Here is an 18221-nt window from a genome sequence, read left to right as displayed (position 1 = left end):
TCATGAATTGATTTTGCCTTAATTTTATGCATCTGTGAATGGAGGCTGAGGCATATTTACAGATAAAAATAATGAAGCACTTTACCTTTACATAATTTTTCATTTTAGTTCTCTCACCATTATCATAAAGTATGTTAGTAGCAAAGTAACAAAGGCTAAGGGTCCCCAGGCTCATGAACTGGCTTTTCTAGGAGAGCAAGTGTTCACTTTCCATAGTTTCTTTCAGAAATGCACCCAGAGTCTTACTGCTCTGACAGTTAATAATCTTTTCTCATTTTCAGCCCAAAATTATTCAGGCAGATGATAGCAACTTTTTACTGTATCAGTTTTATCATTTCCCTAATGAGCTCTTCTCCCTCCTAGTATTTATCCTTAGATGTAGACAAAAAAGGAGTCGTCGCCCTCACAGAATTATTTCGCAGTGTAAAAGAATGAAGATCTTAGTCTCAGCTCATACAATGTGCTCTTCATTTCCTTATCTTCCTGTCAGACCTACCTTGCTTGTGCTTTAGTTCATCTCTGCAGAACTTTGTCAGTCAGATGTGTTCTGCAATCCTGATGGAATCAGAATCACAGGATGATGTGAACTGGGAGGGACCTTACAGCCCATCCAGTTCCATGCCATTGCCATGGGTAGGATTGCCACCCACCAGATCAATCTGCCCAGGGCCCCATCCAGCCTGACACCGAACTCCTCCAGCAATGGGGCATCCACAGCTTGTCTGGGCAGCCCGTTCCTATGCCTCACTATGCTCTGAGTGAAAAATTTCGCCCCTAACATCTAATCTGTATCTCCCCTTTTAGTTTAAAACCAATCCCCTTTGTCCTATCACTGTAAGACTATATAAACAGTTGGTCTCTCTCCTGATTATAAGCTCCTTTTAAGTACTGGAAGGCCACAATGATGTTTCCCTGGAGCTTTCTCTTCTCCCACCTAAACAAGTTAATTTCCCTCAGCCTATCTTTGTAGATGAGCCTCATTGCCTCCTCTGATGTCCATAATTCCCTGTCTCTCTTGGAAACCCTTCTCTGATACATCCAGTGATCTCATTTGTTCATCATCTGTCACCCCTCACATGTTTTAGTCCCAGCCTGCTGGTTTTCTTGCAAGTTAGGGTGGGATTTAAGGTGGGAACAACTACTTTGTTAGGGGGACAGGAAACAGCAATTATATGCAATTGTCAAGGCTTAGCACAGACTCTGGCAGAATTGAAAGTGATCAATGTGTGTACTTCTTTAGGACAACACAGATCAAGACATGCCTGGAAAGCTGATCAAAAGAGAAAGAAGAAGGAAATGCCTCTTCCCTTCCTGAGGCAACTCGGGTGGGCCTGTGTGATAGCAGGATCCCAATGCCTGATTCCCGGTCAGGCATCTGGATGTGCTGTGCGCTTGCATCTCGGGACTGCTCTCATGCTGAGGTCTCTAATCAGAGTCATGAAGGAGTCCAGAAACCACTCAGAATGTTTTTCTTTGTGGAAATACATCATTTATGTCCATTGCATGTTGCAGGGAGAAGGGAAAAGCCATCGTGGGATTGGCATAAAGTGGCACAAAACAATAACTAAAAACCACGTTGATGTACTGAGAAACTATTCTCCCAACTCCCAGTTAAGGATAATGAATTTTTATTTTGCTTGCTGTAGCTCTTTTTATTTCTTCCCATCATACACTTTTTAGCAATATTTGCAAAAAGTTTGAAGCAATATTGCTACAAATACATATTTAAGATTTGATTACTCATTCTCATCCACTATCATGTGCCAGACATGCAGCCTACTCTAACAGATTACTGTTCTTAAAGTTGTTACAGGAAGGTTAAATAAAATGCTACTTTTATGACACTGAATATCTTTATGATGTTTTAGCTAAATCATAGACTGTTTGATGATGCCACAGATGTTCCAGGTATTAAAATCAAACTGATAAAATGTCATCGGTCCTTCAATCTAGCCACCGTATCTCTGATCTTTAAGCACCTATCATTTGTTGTACTGTACCTTAGAAGCCTGTCCCTGCCACACCTCCTGCTGTATACTTAAGGACACAAGAAAAAGTCTAAGCATATCCAGCCTGCTCCAATAGTCAGATCAAAGTCTGAACTGAAGCCACTGTAAATCTTGATTTTCCAAGTTCCTGTACACTGTGATTATCAACCTACACCTTTCAGTATAGCCTTCTTATCTGATTTATTCCACTTTTGAAGTCTTGGGAGAAGGTATATATATAAAACATACTGTCTGTAGAAAAATTATTAAAAATAAAAGATGTGGCTTCTAAGGTAGCATGAGAAGAGTGACTTCTGTTGCAATCTTTATGTGGGAAAAGGAACACTCAGAAAATGCGAATTAAAGAAGTACAGAATTTTGGTTTTGCATTGTTGAGCTTACTCTTTAAAATACAACTAGAGCTGGACAGACATGTTGAAATGGGTATTTTGACGTGCTCTTGGTGAATATTTTATTTAAATTAAATGAAAAAGCAGACTGAAATGTTTGCATATCCTTGTGCTTCTTGCAACAGGTGTTCTAGTTCTTTCTGTTGAAAATACAGATTAATGTTTGACTGACACATGCAAAGTGAAAATGGAATTTCATTTGGAGTTATATAGGTAAGAAATTACAATGCAATTGCTTTAAGGAGTTTGGGGCCTCAGCAAGTTTTGCAGAGTAATTCAAGTATGAAGAAAACCAACTTATTTTAAACATTTTCAAATCTTGATTTTTTTAGTATTGTAATCTATTTTTCAACACACTTGAAATGTTTCAAGAGATGAAAGCATCTCATTTTTAAATCATTCACATCCATATGCCATTCACATCCATATGCCATCTTTTTTTTTTTTTTTTTTTCCAGACTGAAAGGAATGTCTGGGCTGAAGCTGGCCAGTTACTTAGAAAGCCGTGTTAGGAAGGCACCAATAAAATAGAAGGATTTCAAATGATTTGCCATACATTATTTTGAAACAACGAGAACAGGAGCAGAATTGTCTACGCAAGTATAGGATCTAAAGGCATCTGCACTTCAAACCCCTTTCTCTTGACTTACTGGTGTGAAGTAGTCCCAGTATGATTTAAAAACATGTCCAAATAACTTACTTGCTGGTCTTATCATTCAAATATTTGTGATCAATGCGTGGTGCATACTTCTCTTAGCCAAATTATGTAGAAACATATTTTAAATAAAAAGCTGAAAAATGTCACTTAGAGAAGCATTTTCTAACCGCAACATGGAAGTTACACCCATGTCTCTCATTAATGTTAATACCAGTTGTGCAGCTAACTCTTCGTATGGTACCCATAAGTCTGCCTTCAAGACTCAAAAAAAGAAAACGATGCTTTACTTTTATAGGACTCTTGCCAAATTTAGAGCACTGAAATAGAGCAAGGCCAATCGTATTTCATGTTTCAGAGTAGAAGAAAATGGCCTGGAGATGAGATCTTTTCTCCTAAGGTATTGCACTTCCTGCTGCAACGTTATGCGTTTCTTTCTCTGAAGTGCTAAGTACTGGAGTGCTGGGCACCACAAAAGCCACAACAGGGAGCTGACAAAAGGGAAATCCACGTCTTCCAAATTTTTGAAGGCTCTTGTTCTGTTGGTTAGCATGGAGAAATAACCACAAAATCTTCCACTAGCTGTGACCGACAGCTCTGGGTCACCCAGCACCTGCCTCATTTATGGCCTTGTTTGTTCAAGTTTGGCTAAGTCAGGCCTTCAAGTCTCTGTTAAAGCTTCATGTATGTTTATTATCAGTTCATACCTTTAACCAAATGCAAATGGGTAGACAAAGTAAAGTTCCTTTACATTTGCTTATGTCTAAATGTCGATATGTTATTGATACTTTCTTACTTGACGGTTCTCTCAGGATCATTCCTTGTTTTTAAATAGATTCTCTCCAAAGACAGCAAAAATTATTAGGCACAGTCTGACAATCCCGAATTTGCAAATGACCCTGTAAGTCTCACAGTACCATTTCTTGTCATTATGCTAGCTTTCTTTAAAAAAAAATTGATTTTTTTATATTGATATAATATTAAAAAACTTAGAATACTGCATAAAACATATGCCCTTTTTTTTTCCATTGCATTTATGCTCCGTTAAACTCCATTTACTGCATGGGAAAATTATCATCAAAAGTATCATCTGAACTTCACAGCATCAGTCTCAAAGTCTTACTTTGTTCTTGCTGGAAATGTGGGGGCAATGTGCCAGTCCCACCACACAGGGGAAGCACACTGTGTCTGCCCTACAGACCAGGCAGCTGTGGGAAAGGCAACATCTCCACCCGCTAGTAAGTAAGAAATGTGTCAGTAGTTGGGCTGTCTGTTGCTGAAGGTAATAGCTTCTTCTTATCTAGTACTTCTCCTCTGAGCACCCTATCTTGGAGCTCAAGTTAGTGGCCTTTTCTAACTTTTCCAGGGCGTGTCTGTATTACGTTCGGTGTGCTTATAAGAATTGTCTAAGTGTCAAACTTGTATAGTCATTTTTCTTGCTATCCGGACTTCTTGCATGAAATAAATACAACTAGCATATCTCCATATGTAGAGCAGTCTGTAATGATTTTGTATTCTCTTTACAGTTTTCATTTTGAATATTTTTTCGTTTGACTTTTCTGTAGTGATCCATGTTTAAAATAGCTAAAGTTTTGGAACGTCAGTGTGAAGCTCCACAGTTTATTGGAGAGAACTTCTGGCTTCTCTGGTTTTATTTGTATTGGTTCCCCATAGATTTTAATGCCCAGAAATCCTGTTAGCTAATGTTAGATCTCACAGTTTTCCCAAACACATTTAAAAAAAAAAAAAAAAAAAAAAAAAACATAAAGGGGGAAAAATGCCATCTTCATTTAACTTTGAAGTGTGATCTGTGGCTTTTTCAGAAGAGGCAAATTGGTGCCTCTTGCAATAGTGCAACAAAGATGCATATTCATAGTTTCCATTGGAATAACAAAAGGGAGATGAGGTAAAGCAGAAATCCTTTGTTACTAGCAAGAAAATGTTCTCAATTTTCAGCAACTCACACTGCATTATTAACTCACAAAGATTTAGCAAAGCAGCAGCTAGAACAGATAATAATTTGTACTTAGAGTCTTTCATGCAAGACCATCGAAACAATTCAGAAAGGCAGGCTTTGTTACTTCCAGAGCACAGATGAGGAAACCGAGGCACGTGATTTATGTGGCTTAATCTTGAGTGCAATGTAAACTCTACCATAAACTGGAAGTAGACTTTTCTAGTCTACTTAGCTTATCTATGTGGCATAACTGTATTTACATGCTGATACTACTACTACTGAATGTCTAATGTATTATATAATGAATGGGAAATTATCTGTTGAATTATAAACAGTGGATACAATAATAAATGATAGTTAATTATGTGTAATGGATTTGATCATTTATTACTACAGGATGTCAGTAATAAAAATCATTATAAAAAGCTAATCAACTTCACAGTCTCACAAAACAAAACATACTAGCTATCTGTTACCTTCCTTTTAAGTTTTGTTATTAATGTTCTATTGTTATCTTAATGTAGAACAAAATGAAACCCACAAACCATTCTTTTCAATTTAAAAAATGTCATGTATTTCATTTAGGTATGTAAGTATTGAATCATACTGAAGAGTGTAAATTTCAGTTATTTCTCACAATAAAACACTGAAATAAGGAGAAGGAGATGGAAGCAGGGAGAATAGCAGCAATAATCATCAATAAGTGAATAAAGCCAAGCTGATAATAATGTGACATGGTACTGGTATTACGGTGGTGGGCAGCAAAGAATCTCTAAGCCACTCTCCCATCCCCAAGCCTCAGAAGGACAGTGGGATAAAATATAATGAAAACAAACAAACAAACAAAAAAACCTCATGAGTTAAGGACAAGGGGATGTCTCACCAGTTTCCATCATGGGTTAAACAAACTCAGTGTGAGGAAGATTAGTATGATTTATTGCGTAACCGATAGAGCAAAGAGACTAAAAGCAATCTGAAAATACCTTGCCCCCACCCACACTCTTCTACCTCCTCCCCTCAAGCAGTACAGGGAAGTGTGGGTTGGAGTCAGTCTATAATGCCTTGTCTGTGCCTCTCCTTCATGGTCACTCTCTTCTCCTCTTCTACAACCACTCACAGGATGCTGTCCTTCCTGAACTGGTTTCTTTAGGTCTCTCTCTGTTTTGCAAACAGAACATCAAATATAATTATATATAGCTAATATAACTAAAGAAATAATTTGAATTAGCCATTTTATGCTAAACATCTCCATTTTACCATAAACAGTTGAAAATGAATTGTATGGGAAATCTATGAATGAGACAGCAGCTAACATTGTAGACCTGCCCTATATTGGCTTCAGTCACCTGATTAAGTAGCTTTTCACTTCAGAGTGTTTAAGTGAAAAATGTATTGGTTACAAAATTTGGACAGTTTTCCCATTTATGATAGAAATCCTATTAAAATTAATCAGTCTTTCCGTTTAAAATAGCCTGATAAAAATTTAAATCATGAAAATGCTATGCTACATTTAAACTATCGTTCAGTTAGCTTATTAATGAGATCAAAAGTTACCACTTTTTTGTGACACTTGATCATTTGAAAGCACATCAAGAACTTAAATCAAAGACCTTTCAAATACATTTTTATGGAAATAGTCATATTGGAGCCAAAATGAATACCTTTTCTCTAAAACCACTGCATTTATCCAGAAAATAAAATACTGAATGGAACAGGCACTAATTCTTCATCCCAAAGCTGTAAGTGCTCAGCACAATGAATATGTGGCCTGAAAGTTATACACAGTTTAACATAGGCACATCTGGTGCACAATTCCTAATCAGGTCTGGTTTTATAAAGAGTTTCAAGTATTCTTTCTCTTACATAGTGCCTTCACTATGACTGTCACAATACTCATGCACAGTGGCCATCATTACAGGGATATTAGGTTGTCTCACTATTTTGAGGAGCAATCAGAGGGGACTAATAAAAATCTTCCTAATCAAGTAGTGATAATAACTTTATACCTCATTGTCAAATACCCTCGTTCTGTTATCAGTCTTCTATTTTATCAGGTCTCTGTGAAAGTCTCATCTTATTTGCAATTTAAAATGCATTCAATGCTATGGAAAAAAAATCTACTTCACTTTGGAAAGTTCTTTATTTATTGATTAAGCAGCAGTTTAAATGTGCCACTGAAATGTGTCGCTTAAGTTAAATGCGTAGAGGTGCCAGACTCAAACCCAGATGGATATTGGTGTAGCACTGGTGTGAATGCCTTTTAATAAAAGTCCAAAACAAAGGTTAATCTTTTTGGGAGGAGTCATCGGTTTGAAGTTTCAACTGTGGATGAAGTACCAGTTTGAGAACAGTGAACATTGTCGCACCTGGTATTGATTATTCTATTGGACTACTGGGTTGGGAGCGGATTTCCTGGCAGCTAGGGTCCCCTTGTCTTGAGTAACCCTAATCCAAGTGTGTCTTTGTGAGAGAAGTTGGTTCTTTGCATCCCTTTGGTGGTGGCAGGGGCACAGACCACCATACCTAGGTGTTCAGGAGCATGGGATGTTTCCATCTTCCATCATCAGAAGGACACACAAGGAAGGCTGCAGGGGATGAGCATCCTGGTGGGAGTCCCTCCATAGTTTAGAAGAACCTGCCATTGGGCTCCTAGTGTCAAAAATAAAATGGCTTAAAGAAAAAGCCTGGTCCAGTATTCAATCCATTGATAAATCTTTACCATTTTCCATTAAAACTATATAATGAAGCATTATTCTGCAGGCAGCCTGCAGGGCAGCCTGGGATCCTTCGAAGTAGTGCAAAATACCGTTTCTGAAAAGGATGACAGAGTGCTTGACTTAAAACAACACATCTGAAGAAACAGTTAGCATTTTAATTCAAATCCCACCAAACTACAAAATGTGCCATCATTTTGATGAAAACTCATTAAAATCATATGTTCACCTTGGTTTCCTTCTGGAGCACCTTATGAAAAAAACAAACTTTGCAGCTGACTCCTAAAATGCAGGCACGTACCAAAGCCATCTTGTTCAGTACATTTGTTTATCTTGGGTTTGTTGTTTTGTTGCAGAAATATGCTAGACCCTTAATCCCAGTAGAAAACTGAAACTGTGAGAAAGACAAAGTCTGGCTGACCCCCTACAAGAATAAGCAGCAAATCCTGCTGAGAAACAGCAGTAGCAAAAACGGAGGGTATTACCAGAGAGTTTTGACTTGGAGGATGACAACTGTTTAAAAAATGCAGTGACTGAAGGAGTAATTCTTCTACACCCTCCCACTTTGTCTGTATTAAGCATGTAACAAATGGTGAATTGAAATCTATACTGGTAATAGTGTCAATGAGGGATCAGGATTATACATGATACTTCCTCAATTTGTTATGCCTCATTAGCATTGTGGCTTATTGCAGAGAACGACACAGTTCCCAGGCATTCCCTCATGGCCTGTCCTGATGGATAATGGAAATAAAGAAAAGAAAGGCACGGGTGACACACTGCTCTCACAACATTTATCAGGGGCATAGTTAGTTGGGTTAGGTATGCTTCGCATTCTCTGTTAGAGTCACATATTGATCTGAATTAATAGTCGTGCGCTCTTGGTATTTTTCCAAGGAGCAACCCTTTGGAAGGGACTGGTTCTAATGAATACCTATGTTTATTCTCTGAAAAATTATTTACATTGCCAGGAGAAAAAGAAGCAAATACGGTTCTTTACATCAGACACTCAAACTCTCCTCAGTCTAAGCTCTTCTAGCTGACCTGCTTTTATGGGAGGCAAAATTTTGCAAAATTAGATGGATGTATTTATCTTATCTGAACTTAGACTTTAAGAATAGCTAAATGATTGTTCTAAAAAAAATTATTATTTTTTTCTTTTTCAGTTCACAGTTAAAAGTGTTTTCATTTTTATTATACATCTTTGTCGTGTCCTGGCACGTGAGCTAAATGACAGCCACTGTATGAAAATAAAACTCATTTAGGAAGCCTTGATTTCAAACAAAATGAACAGACTAGTAAGAAGTGAAGGATAGAAGTCTTTAATCAGGCAGAATGATGCTGAAAACTAACTTGGTGTATGTTCACACTGTTAATTAGGACCAAGCTTCTGTCCAAATGAGAACTAAGATTTTCTGACCACCTAAACCACTCTGCTTTCCTGTGCAGGAACCATCTCTGCTTTGAAAGCCACCAGGAGGCCTGGCCTTCCCAAGAGAGCACCAATAGCAGCAAAGCACTTGGCTACCTCTTTCTCCTTCACAGCTGGGATTAATGCCCAATTTTGTGAGCATTTTTCCTCTTCCTCCTGTTTGTTCCACTGCAAAGTCAGACAGCTTAGTATGCTTCAAAGAAGCATCATTCCAGCTGCTGAATCAGCTGGCTGGTATGAAGAATTAAAGTCTTCTTCTTTCCTATCTGCCTCCTCTCAGCTGACAAGCGTGCTTGATTGCCTTTTAATGCAATCCTAATTTTATCCTAGTTGCAGTATAGGTGGACTGAGACTTTTATTTGGGGTTGGGCAAACTATAAAATTAGTTGATGAAAGTCTTAAGAACTGCTGAAAATAAGGTGTAGAACTGGATTTCACTTGATGTTGATTATTGCCAGTAGATATATAGTTTTATGCTTCTGAGTGGTAAAATGTTGCCTAAGGTGACTGTCATAAGCACGGTAGCAAACTAAGACAAGATAAGGCAAGGTTTTGCATTTGAGTTCAGTGCTATTAATGCCATTCTCAAATAGTAGAGAGATACTCTAGTCTCTGCAAATGCACTTTCCCTCCTAGCTCACATTGTCATGTATACTATTTTTATTACAAGTAAGAAAGCAAAGAGTTTTAGAAGTAATGAAATTTTATCTGCATTCTCAAGGTTTTTGCGAGAGCCATAATTTCAAGCTGATAAGTGTTAAAATGAGTCAGAAGGAAAGAAGACTAGAAAAAAAAAAAGATACATAATTAATGCTAGCTACCAGTAGACATCTTGTGAGAGAAAGTGGTAAGCAGTTTTTACCTTTATCTGTACAGAAGACAAAGAGCAAGGCTGGCGTGAAACCCATTCTGGAGCAATGGAAATCAAGAAAACTGAAGAAAGAAAAAAAGAAAGAAAAACAAAAAATAAACAAACAAACAAAACAACCCTGTTCATCAGCAATGAGCCTATAAGAAGTAGAATGGAAAAAAGTTGAATGTGTGTTACCAGCAGATATTTGAGGACTCTGCACACAGGTGAGTCTATAGTACAATTGTATGATGTATTGAATCGCCTTTTTTGTGTAATGTCTGGAATTTCACTTGCTGTTTTTGTAGCAAACAAGAAGGTTGTGGTATACCCAACTGATACAGGTGAGATCAGGTAGATAAAGTTGTCAGCAAAATCACCTGTTCAATAACTTGCATGAGAAAAGAAAATAAATGACAGTGGGAACTGCTTGCTTTCTTCTGAATTATCCTTCTCTTCAGTGAAACAGAGGGTTATTATTTAGGAATAATAGTAGTGAAGATTAGGCCTAGAAGCTTATTTGAAGTCTTATGTGTATTCACTGTCCAGATGTATAAGAGAGGAGATGAACCTCAAGTAGATGCTCAGTCATGTCAGAGAATGTTTTTTGGGAATGATGTTTCATTATGGTGATCTGTATGGGTGAATCTTGAACTATAAGAGAAGCTCAAGGGTAACAGCCAACCTTTCCATTGTGTATGAGTTTCACTGACACACAGAAAGCTTGAGGTACTTTCAACAGTTCAGCTGATTACCCACGTAAGAATTATAAACCTTTCAATGTCAACAGTGCCTGCAACCCTGAATTTATATGAGGTTATTTTTATTTCTAGGGGAAGAGTATTTGCAGTATTCCCTTTAAGATGCCCTAAAGCAACATTTGAATGTTTGCAGTGTGGGGAACTTCAATTTCTTGGCATCAACCATGTTCTGTGAGTTAGTCTGTCAGCAACCAGTCAGTAATTATATAATCTGACCTGCAAAGCCTTTTAAAAAAGGCATTTAAAACAAAATACCTAAGATCAGAAAATGTAGACATTGAAAAGCTTTTATGGTGCTAGAATAATCATTCAAATTATATTCTAAAAGTAGCAAGTATAGCATTAAATGTATATCTATATATCTTCTTAACCTTTATACAGGCAGCAGGAGCACTGCAAGATAAATTTACATTTCATAGTGTGAAACAAACCATCCCACAAAGATACGATAAATCATCAGAGGAACAACGAGGTGCCATGACACATGCATATGTTTTTCTAGTCACATGAAATGAAGATATGAGGCACACAACCCAATCTCCATCTCAAAGGTTTGTTAACCATAACCAAGCGTGACTGCATAAAGAGCAGCCTCGCTGAAATTTCAAGTATGGATTTTTTTTTTCCAACAGTATTTCCCCATTTTTTTTTTTATTATTAATGTGTCTTGGTCAATCCACTAACCTAGTTTTCAAATCACAATCTTAAGACTTTGTTATATAGGCACAAGGGCAACATAGATCTACTTCCAGTGATATTTTGATTACAAGGAGGAAAAAAGGCTGCCATTCCAGCAAAACAAGTTCTGTAAGAGAATTATTCATTCTGGTTCAACATCACTCACATGTGTGAACATAGACCAGAAAGAAGTTTGGACAAATAAGTTTGTGGAAACAAGTGAAAAATTCCCATAGAAATATTATTTTGACCAAGAAGTAATTTCCATAAAAGCAAATTAACAAATTGTGTGTAAAAAAATATTGATTTCCTCTTTTTTTTTTTTTTTTTTTTTAAGTTTATAGTTTTTCCATAGAAATCCAAACCAACGCATTTCAGTTTGGCTTTGTTTGACCCAAATTAGGGTATGGGGGAGGGGTGTTGAAAACTGAGCCAGATTGTTTTAAATCAATTGACTTGGCATAAAACTACATTTCCTACCAATGCTTTTGCTTTGCCAATCATAGCTTCAATTCCCCATCTCTTTTGGGCCAGCCTCCCTAGAAGACCGTATATCCTATAAAGTAATAAATGGATTTCACTGACACATGGCTTGTCTACGAGATAATTAATTCTCAGTAAGCAAGGATATGAATTTACAGTGTACTAGCTATGCTGCACTGACTCTCCATATGGACATCCTAATTGCATCGTGGCTTACTCTATCTAAAGAACATTAAGGATATAACTACGCAGGCTCGTTACTAGGAAGAAAGTGAGGATAAGGGTTTACGACTCTCTATGGCACTAGCTGCTATGCTTGAATTGCCTTGGTGAACACTCCTTTCTTGGAGTAATGCGACAGAGCCCTGAGTGTCCAAGACTTGCTGTAGACTAATTCTGTAAATTCGGAACCTGAGCTGGCCTCTTTAGGGAATTGTTGATCCATATGATGCATCATACTCCAGATTATGAAGCAGCTTACTTGCTCTGTGCACTTTTAATTCCCTTCTGTGTGGCACCATATGGAAGAGAGACATGTATAGATTCATCCCTTCTCAAGATACAATTCAGTATGTATTTACTGATCATTATCTTCATTTTTTCAAAACAGATTGAATAAGGGTCTTGTTCAACACCAATGCTTTGTCCTTGCTGTGGTTTGATTCTTCCAAAATGCCTAACAAGTTTGAGCAAACTTCAAAGGATATCTGTTCAGGTAATTCCAGCCAGATATCATGAACTCATCTACAATACTCCAGACTTGGCATCTGTTCTGGTTTCCAGCTTTATTGGTTCGGAAAGTGGCAAGTGCTTATGAGTGTGGTTGGAGGCAAGCACTAATCAGGTTCCTATCTTTCTTCAGCCTAAGCACAGCAGCAGTTCAGACTCATACCATTTGTAGTTCTACTGAATTAATTCAGTTTTTCATGGCTGCTGTATCAAGTGGAAGCCTCACAGAAGGATTTCTTGTGAAGCTGTCAAAAGTGCTGGTTTCTAATCAGGAGCGGACTTCCAGGCCAATGAAGCCTGGAGATCCTAGAACTAGGGAGTTCAAAGATGGACTGTCTAGTTGAGCTCTGTGGCCAGGCATGCATAGTGTCCACAGTTACCTCCAGGTCTCCTCCTCCTTTTTTTATTTTCCTCTTCTCTTGCGACTCAAAGGACCATCAAGTTCAAAGCATGCTTTGCCTTTAGAGGTATTACCCTTTGTTTTACTTATTGTTGCCTCTTGGAGGCCAAATGGCACAGAAAAGAGAAGAGTTTGCTTTATCTGGTGATGGCTCCTTTACTCCACCTATAATTTTCACTATTGCACAATCTTAAAGACCTTTGACAGATTAGGCTGACAGAAGGTAACATATTCTAACCTTACTGGGGAAAGGCATGAGGATAGTTACAGACAACAGCTGAACGGAGTCGTATATACAACAGTGATAAACCTAATATTCTTGGAAGATCAGAAAAAAAATGTTCCCAAGATTTTGTTCTTTTTTTCAGAAGTCTATATGTACAACCTTTGTATTTTTATTTCTAGCCATACATTGAAATACATTATCCATGTGAGGCAAATGGGAAAGTTTCATGCTAAAATGTGTTTATAGTGAGTAGCCAGCCTAAACATGGCATCAGACACACACACACACAAAATACAAACTTGCAAGGTGCTTTAAATCTAAAATTAGATCTGAATTTTACACATCTCTCTATATATGTGTATGTATATACCTGTGTATGTAAGTTCTACTGTCAATTTATGAATAACATAAAACACCATTTCCAAATTTTGGAACAGCAGCCTGGTATTGCAAAATAAAATAAAATTAAAACAATACCATCACCACCACTACCAAAATAACCCTAGCAAATTCCTCAGCATCAATTCTTCTCACATTTAGACCACCTAAAGTGTGCAGAGCTACACTGGGGAGACTTGATCAGATGCAGTCATTTGATACAGCAAAGACATCCTGCCAAATCTAAAGTCTTCTAATGTAAGTAAATCCTTTAACTTGAGATGGATTGTAATGTTATGTTGTTTTATGGGAATAATCTACATAGTGAATATGCACTCAAAAATAAGGATTTGAAGCGAGAGATTCTCAAATAAGTAGAAATATTATTTTTCTTGCAAAATTTGGCTCTTCAGTTTGTCAGCCAAGGAGTCTCTAGGAATTAATTCCTGATGCACTTGAAGAAATTTCTGTTGATGATTCATTCATAGAGAAATAAACAGCAAAAACCTTTTTCCACATCATCTTGCAACTCCATTCATATTTATCAGCTGGTTCTTAATCCATTTAATCCAGCCAGAGTGCCTGTGAAAAGGAGAAGGTATGGTGTGAAATGTGACAGCCACCAGAGCAGCAGGAGGAATCTGTTATTTCATACCCATCCTTCCATGTTGCAGTAGTTCTGTGGCTCCCAAACATGATGGGGTGGGTGCCTGCACAGAAGCAGTTCCCAGGGAGATGCTGAGTCTCCATTACCGAGGCAATGCTTGGCACTGTGTCCTCAAGGGAAGGCATGGGGTGGAGAAGCAGAGGGCACAGTGGTTGGCGAGTGTCTAGAGGTAGGAAACATTTGCTTATATTCTTTGTTTTTTTTTAACTAAATGTTACTTCTCCTTTTTTTTACTCTGGAGGTCTAAGAAACTGGCTTTGTCCCTGTTCCTCTACCATGACCTTTACTGTGAGACATTTGTGTGGATCAGTAGGAAAAATGGGTTTGGTGTGAGCAAAGGTCAGCTGTGGATTTTGGATTTTGCAGATGCATGATTTTGAAGCTCTGTATTAACACTGTGTTTGAATCAGTAGCCTCATCTCAAGCTGTAATACTTCTGCGCTCAGTTTGGTGCTTTAATGACATTGCAAACTACATTCTAGCCTCTTAACCATAATCTATGTTTTCTTGGCACTGAATGTGTGAACAAATTTGGGACTTGGTGGGGTTCTGGGGGGAGATTAATTTCATCCTGAAGGAGAGGAAAAACTCAATGTCAGTAATAATGGAAATTCATATTAAATTTGGATGCTTGTAGTGGAATTTTAGATTACGTATCAAATTCTCCTGGCCAGGAGGGAAGGGGGGGGGGGGGGTGAAATACTTATTCTCAACCATCCAGGTTTTAGTCACAATGGATAAATGGTAATGGAGTTGATAAATGCTTATCATAACATTACAGGTACATTTAAGGTTACTGACTGTGTCCTTCTCACAGGTATGTGTAGTGCATAGAAATACTCAGCCTTTTTTCACTTGATTTGCCAAATACACAGCCCTGCAGCAGGGCTTCCTGCTCTGTGCCTAGCTGCCAGATGGTGCTCTGGGATTCAGCCCCTGCACTGCCTGCTCCTCTCCTCTGTACACTGGATCCCTTTGCTGTCCTATGACCTGTCTAATGTGGAGAAGACACCTGGTTGACTGCACAAAGAGCTTTCCCTCATCCATCAGTTCATCTTCCCCTCCAGCCCTCTGCCATAAAATTGGCCCATGAAAAGGAACATTGGAAGAAAAAGGACAAAAGCTGGACTAAAGTAATCAAAGGAAAGGAAGAAGGAAGAGGTTATGGGACCACCAGAGCCTCAGCATGTAGGGTGAAGGAGCTGCACCAAGCAGAAAAAGATGCTTTCTGTCTTTCACCTGATGACAATCCCTCCTGAAGTGCTGAGACTTGAAATTAAAACAGAGACTTCATTTCATGAGTGTGTATGATGTCTAATGCTGGTTTTATAGAATTATGTGGAAACCTCATGCAAATTTGCCTTCAGGCTTTTCCATGTCCTAACCCAGACAGCTCTTTCCTCCTTTCAGTGTTTAGCAACTTATATTGTACTAAACTACAGATACAGTGAATTAGCTTACCCAAATTCACTGTCATTTGATGGCATTTTGTTATATGCACAAGTGACTGATGCAGAGGTGCCAGTGCAAGAAGTCTTACATGCAAACCCCTGCTAGCAGCAGACAGATGGACAGATTCCAGGTTGTCTTAGTTTTTTCAATTAGCTGTTCTAATACAATTCCTCACCAAGTATTTCTGATCTTCAAGGTGTTGCATTTACAAGAAAGCATTAGAGAAAGAGGAGGTATCTTTGCTTACCAGATTAAAGAAACTAATTATGTTGAGGATTTTTTAGTACTTAAAAAAAAACAAGAAGTGGGTGTTAGTTCTGTGTCATGCTACAAAACATCAACATAGTGACCCCATTTAATTATTTTCTTCATTCACTAAGCTCCTAGATCTGCAAGACTCCTTGCATTTCACAGGGACAATGGAATACTCAAAGACAAAAGATGATGTCTAAAAAGAAAATAACTAATTAGATGTCAAAGCTTTATTTTAAAAGTGCTCAGTGGGAAAAACATTGAGGGATTTTACAGAGATGCAAACAGGAGGTTTATCCTATTAACTATGTGCTTCTAATCCATATATCCACTCAGAATCTAGCCATTTTATCCATCAGCCAGGCTGGGTTGTATTAAAGGGGGACAAAATCTGAGAATGACGTGGATATTTTTATGGCTTACTGTACCTTTTTTCATATGATGTCATTTTTCTGAGTGAGTACCTTTCCCAGGATGATTGCTGAAATGAGAATTGCGTGCCAGAGTATCAGTCATTCTATATGTCTTCTACAAGTGCTTCTATTTCTTTAATGCTGCTGAATTTTTGTTCATAATGCACAAATGCACGCAGTTTTCATTGTAGTTCTGAAGCAAAAGTGGGAAGGACTAGAAAATAAGAAGGTACCAATCAGCACCTTTTTAAGCATGCACAATGTGTAATGCAAAATCTTGCAGGACCCAACTGGCAATCTAATATCATTTTAAGGCATAAAATCATGGAACAGTTTTCTTCAGTATTCAAAACATGGTTATGACAGACACTTATATGCTGGCGAAGTCCCACATATGTTATCAGCAATTCTGCAGCATGGTTATGAGGAAAATTGTTTGCATATTAATTTTTACATCAAAAGAATAAAATAGTGTTCCCTGATCCAGAAGACACTTTAGAAGTCACCAAGAAAAGCTCCAAGTGGAGGAAAAACATATAAGGTAAATAGTGTCTTTTTCAGGAGGAAAAAGAAAAAGAAAAAGGACTGAGGCCCTGCAAAGTGCTGGTTAAGTGTAATACACTTCATGCAGATTCAAAAGTGCAAAATGCTACTAGATAGAAGATGATGACAGATCTTTGCTCTTGTCAGCAGAGAGACAGTAACTGTATCAAGTCATTATCACCCAAGTTGTTACTGTGAAGTGTAAATAAAACAAAAATAGCGACACAGAAGATTGTGAGATTGTTGATCCAGATTCTGGATATTTGGAAACCAGCAACAGAAGACTCAGCTGCGAAACACCTTCATCTTGAGCTGGAAGCTGAATTTAGAGGAGTGCTATGTTTTATCATGAAAAGAGAAATCATCCTGTATCCAGACAGCTTGTGATAAACCCGACAGCGATAATCTAGCACTAAAGACAGTCTAAAGCAGCCAATTCAAAAGAAAAATACCTTCAAGTGGTTTCGAGTAGAACAGCTTTACAGATGAGAGATGACATCAAAGAAGAAACTGTGAAAGAGTTGTTGTCTTCTTGATGATGACAATTCAATCACGGTTCGCTAATTATACCTATTTCAGTTGCAGTCTTTCCTGCACAGCATTAGCAGAAGAAAGATTTAAGACCATCAACCACAATACTTCACTCACTTGAAGTTCTAGTGCCAAGATTTAGTTTATGTAGTCACCTGCTGAAAGAAATCCATTTACCAAAGCACATTTTGTTGCTATTTATCGTTCAGTCTTTAAGAGGCAATGTGGAGCTTATTTGACTCTGATGCAGCAGATTTCAAACTAAAGAGGCTGATGCAGGCCTTTTTATCTACAAGCTAGAATCAGCCTCAGAGGGAGAGCTGGTACTGTCACCATACGTTGTCTGCCGTGTGTATAGTGTACTGGCTTGTGATTGTGCTGACAGACTTGAGGAGACAGAATGCAGAAAAGATGCATCTCTGTTTTCAGCCTCCATTCACTAGGTTACAGCAAGAAAGACCCCTGGCTAATGCTTTGAAGAGCAGCAAGATGCAATTACCATTTCTCCTGGTGAAGGACACAGAGTCAGGTGAAGTACTGAAAGCATTGCTGTGCTTACAGAGCCCGGTTTGGATACTTCCTTGCTCATGTACCAAAACAGCCCCTCAGCACTTTGAAACTACCTTGATATGCTGTTTGTGGACTTCTACGTATGTTTGCATATCCACCATGTAAAAGTTAGTCTTCTAATTATTTGCTATT

At 38.1% G+C, this 18221-nt stretch overlaps 1 long non-coding RNA gene across 3 annotated transcripts in view; it reads left to right on the top strand.

The window, feature by feature from the left end:
• The window catches only part of LOC146545379 (uncharacterized), a 113226-nt gene extending 96199 nt beyond the window's left edge, over window positions 1–17027 (top strand). Inside the window, exons 2-8 of one of the 3 annotated variants that reach the window (XR_014885211.1) lie at window positions 9174–9290; window positions 10033–10233; window positions 11149–11318; window positions 12539–12643; window positions 13824–13919; window positions 14570–14667; window positions 15146–17027. This is a non-coding gene — a long non-coding RNA (uncharacterized LOC146545379). Of the gene's footprint in view, window positions 1–9173; window positions 9291–10032; window positions 10234–11148; window positions 11319–12538; window positions 12644–13823 lie in introns of all 3 variants that reach the window. The other 2 variants (XR_014885210.1, XR_014885209.1) reach the window with 2 other exon arrangements.
• The last annotated feature ends 1194 nt before the right edge of the window (window positions 17028–18221 follow it).

This window comes from Meleagris gallopavo, chromosome 1 (genome assembly GCF_905368555.1).
Source record: "Meleagris gallopavo chromosome 1, MGAL_WU_HG_1.1, whole genome shotgun sequence".
NCBI lineage: Eukaryota > Metazoa > Chordata > Aves > Galliformes > Phasianidae > Meleagris > Meleagris gallopavo.
This window is presented reverse-complemented; position numbering and strand designations above follow the sequence as displayed.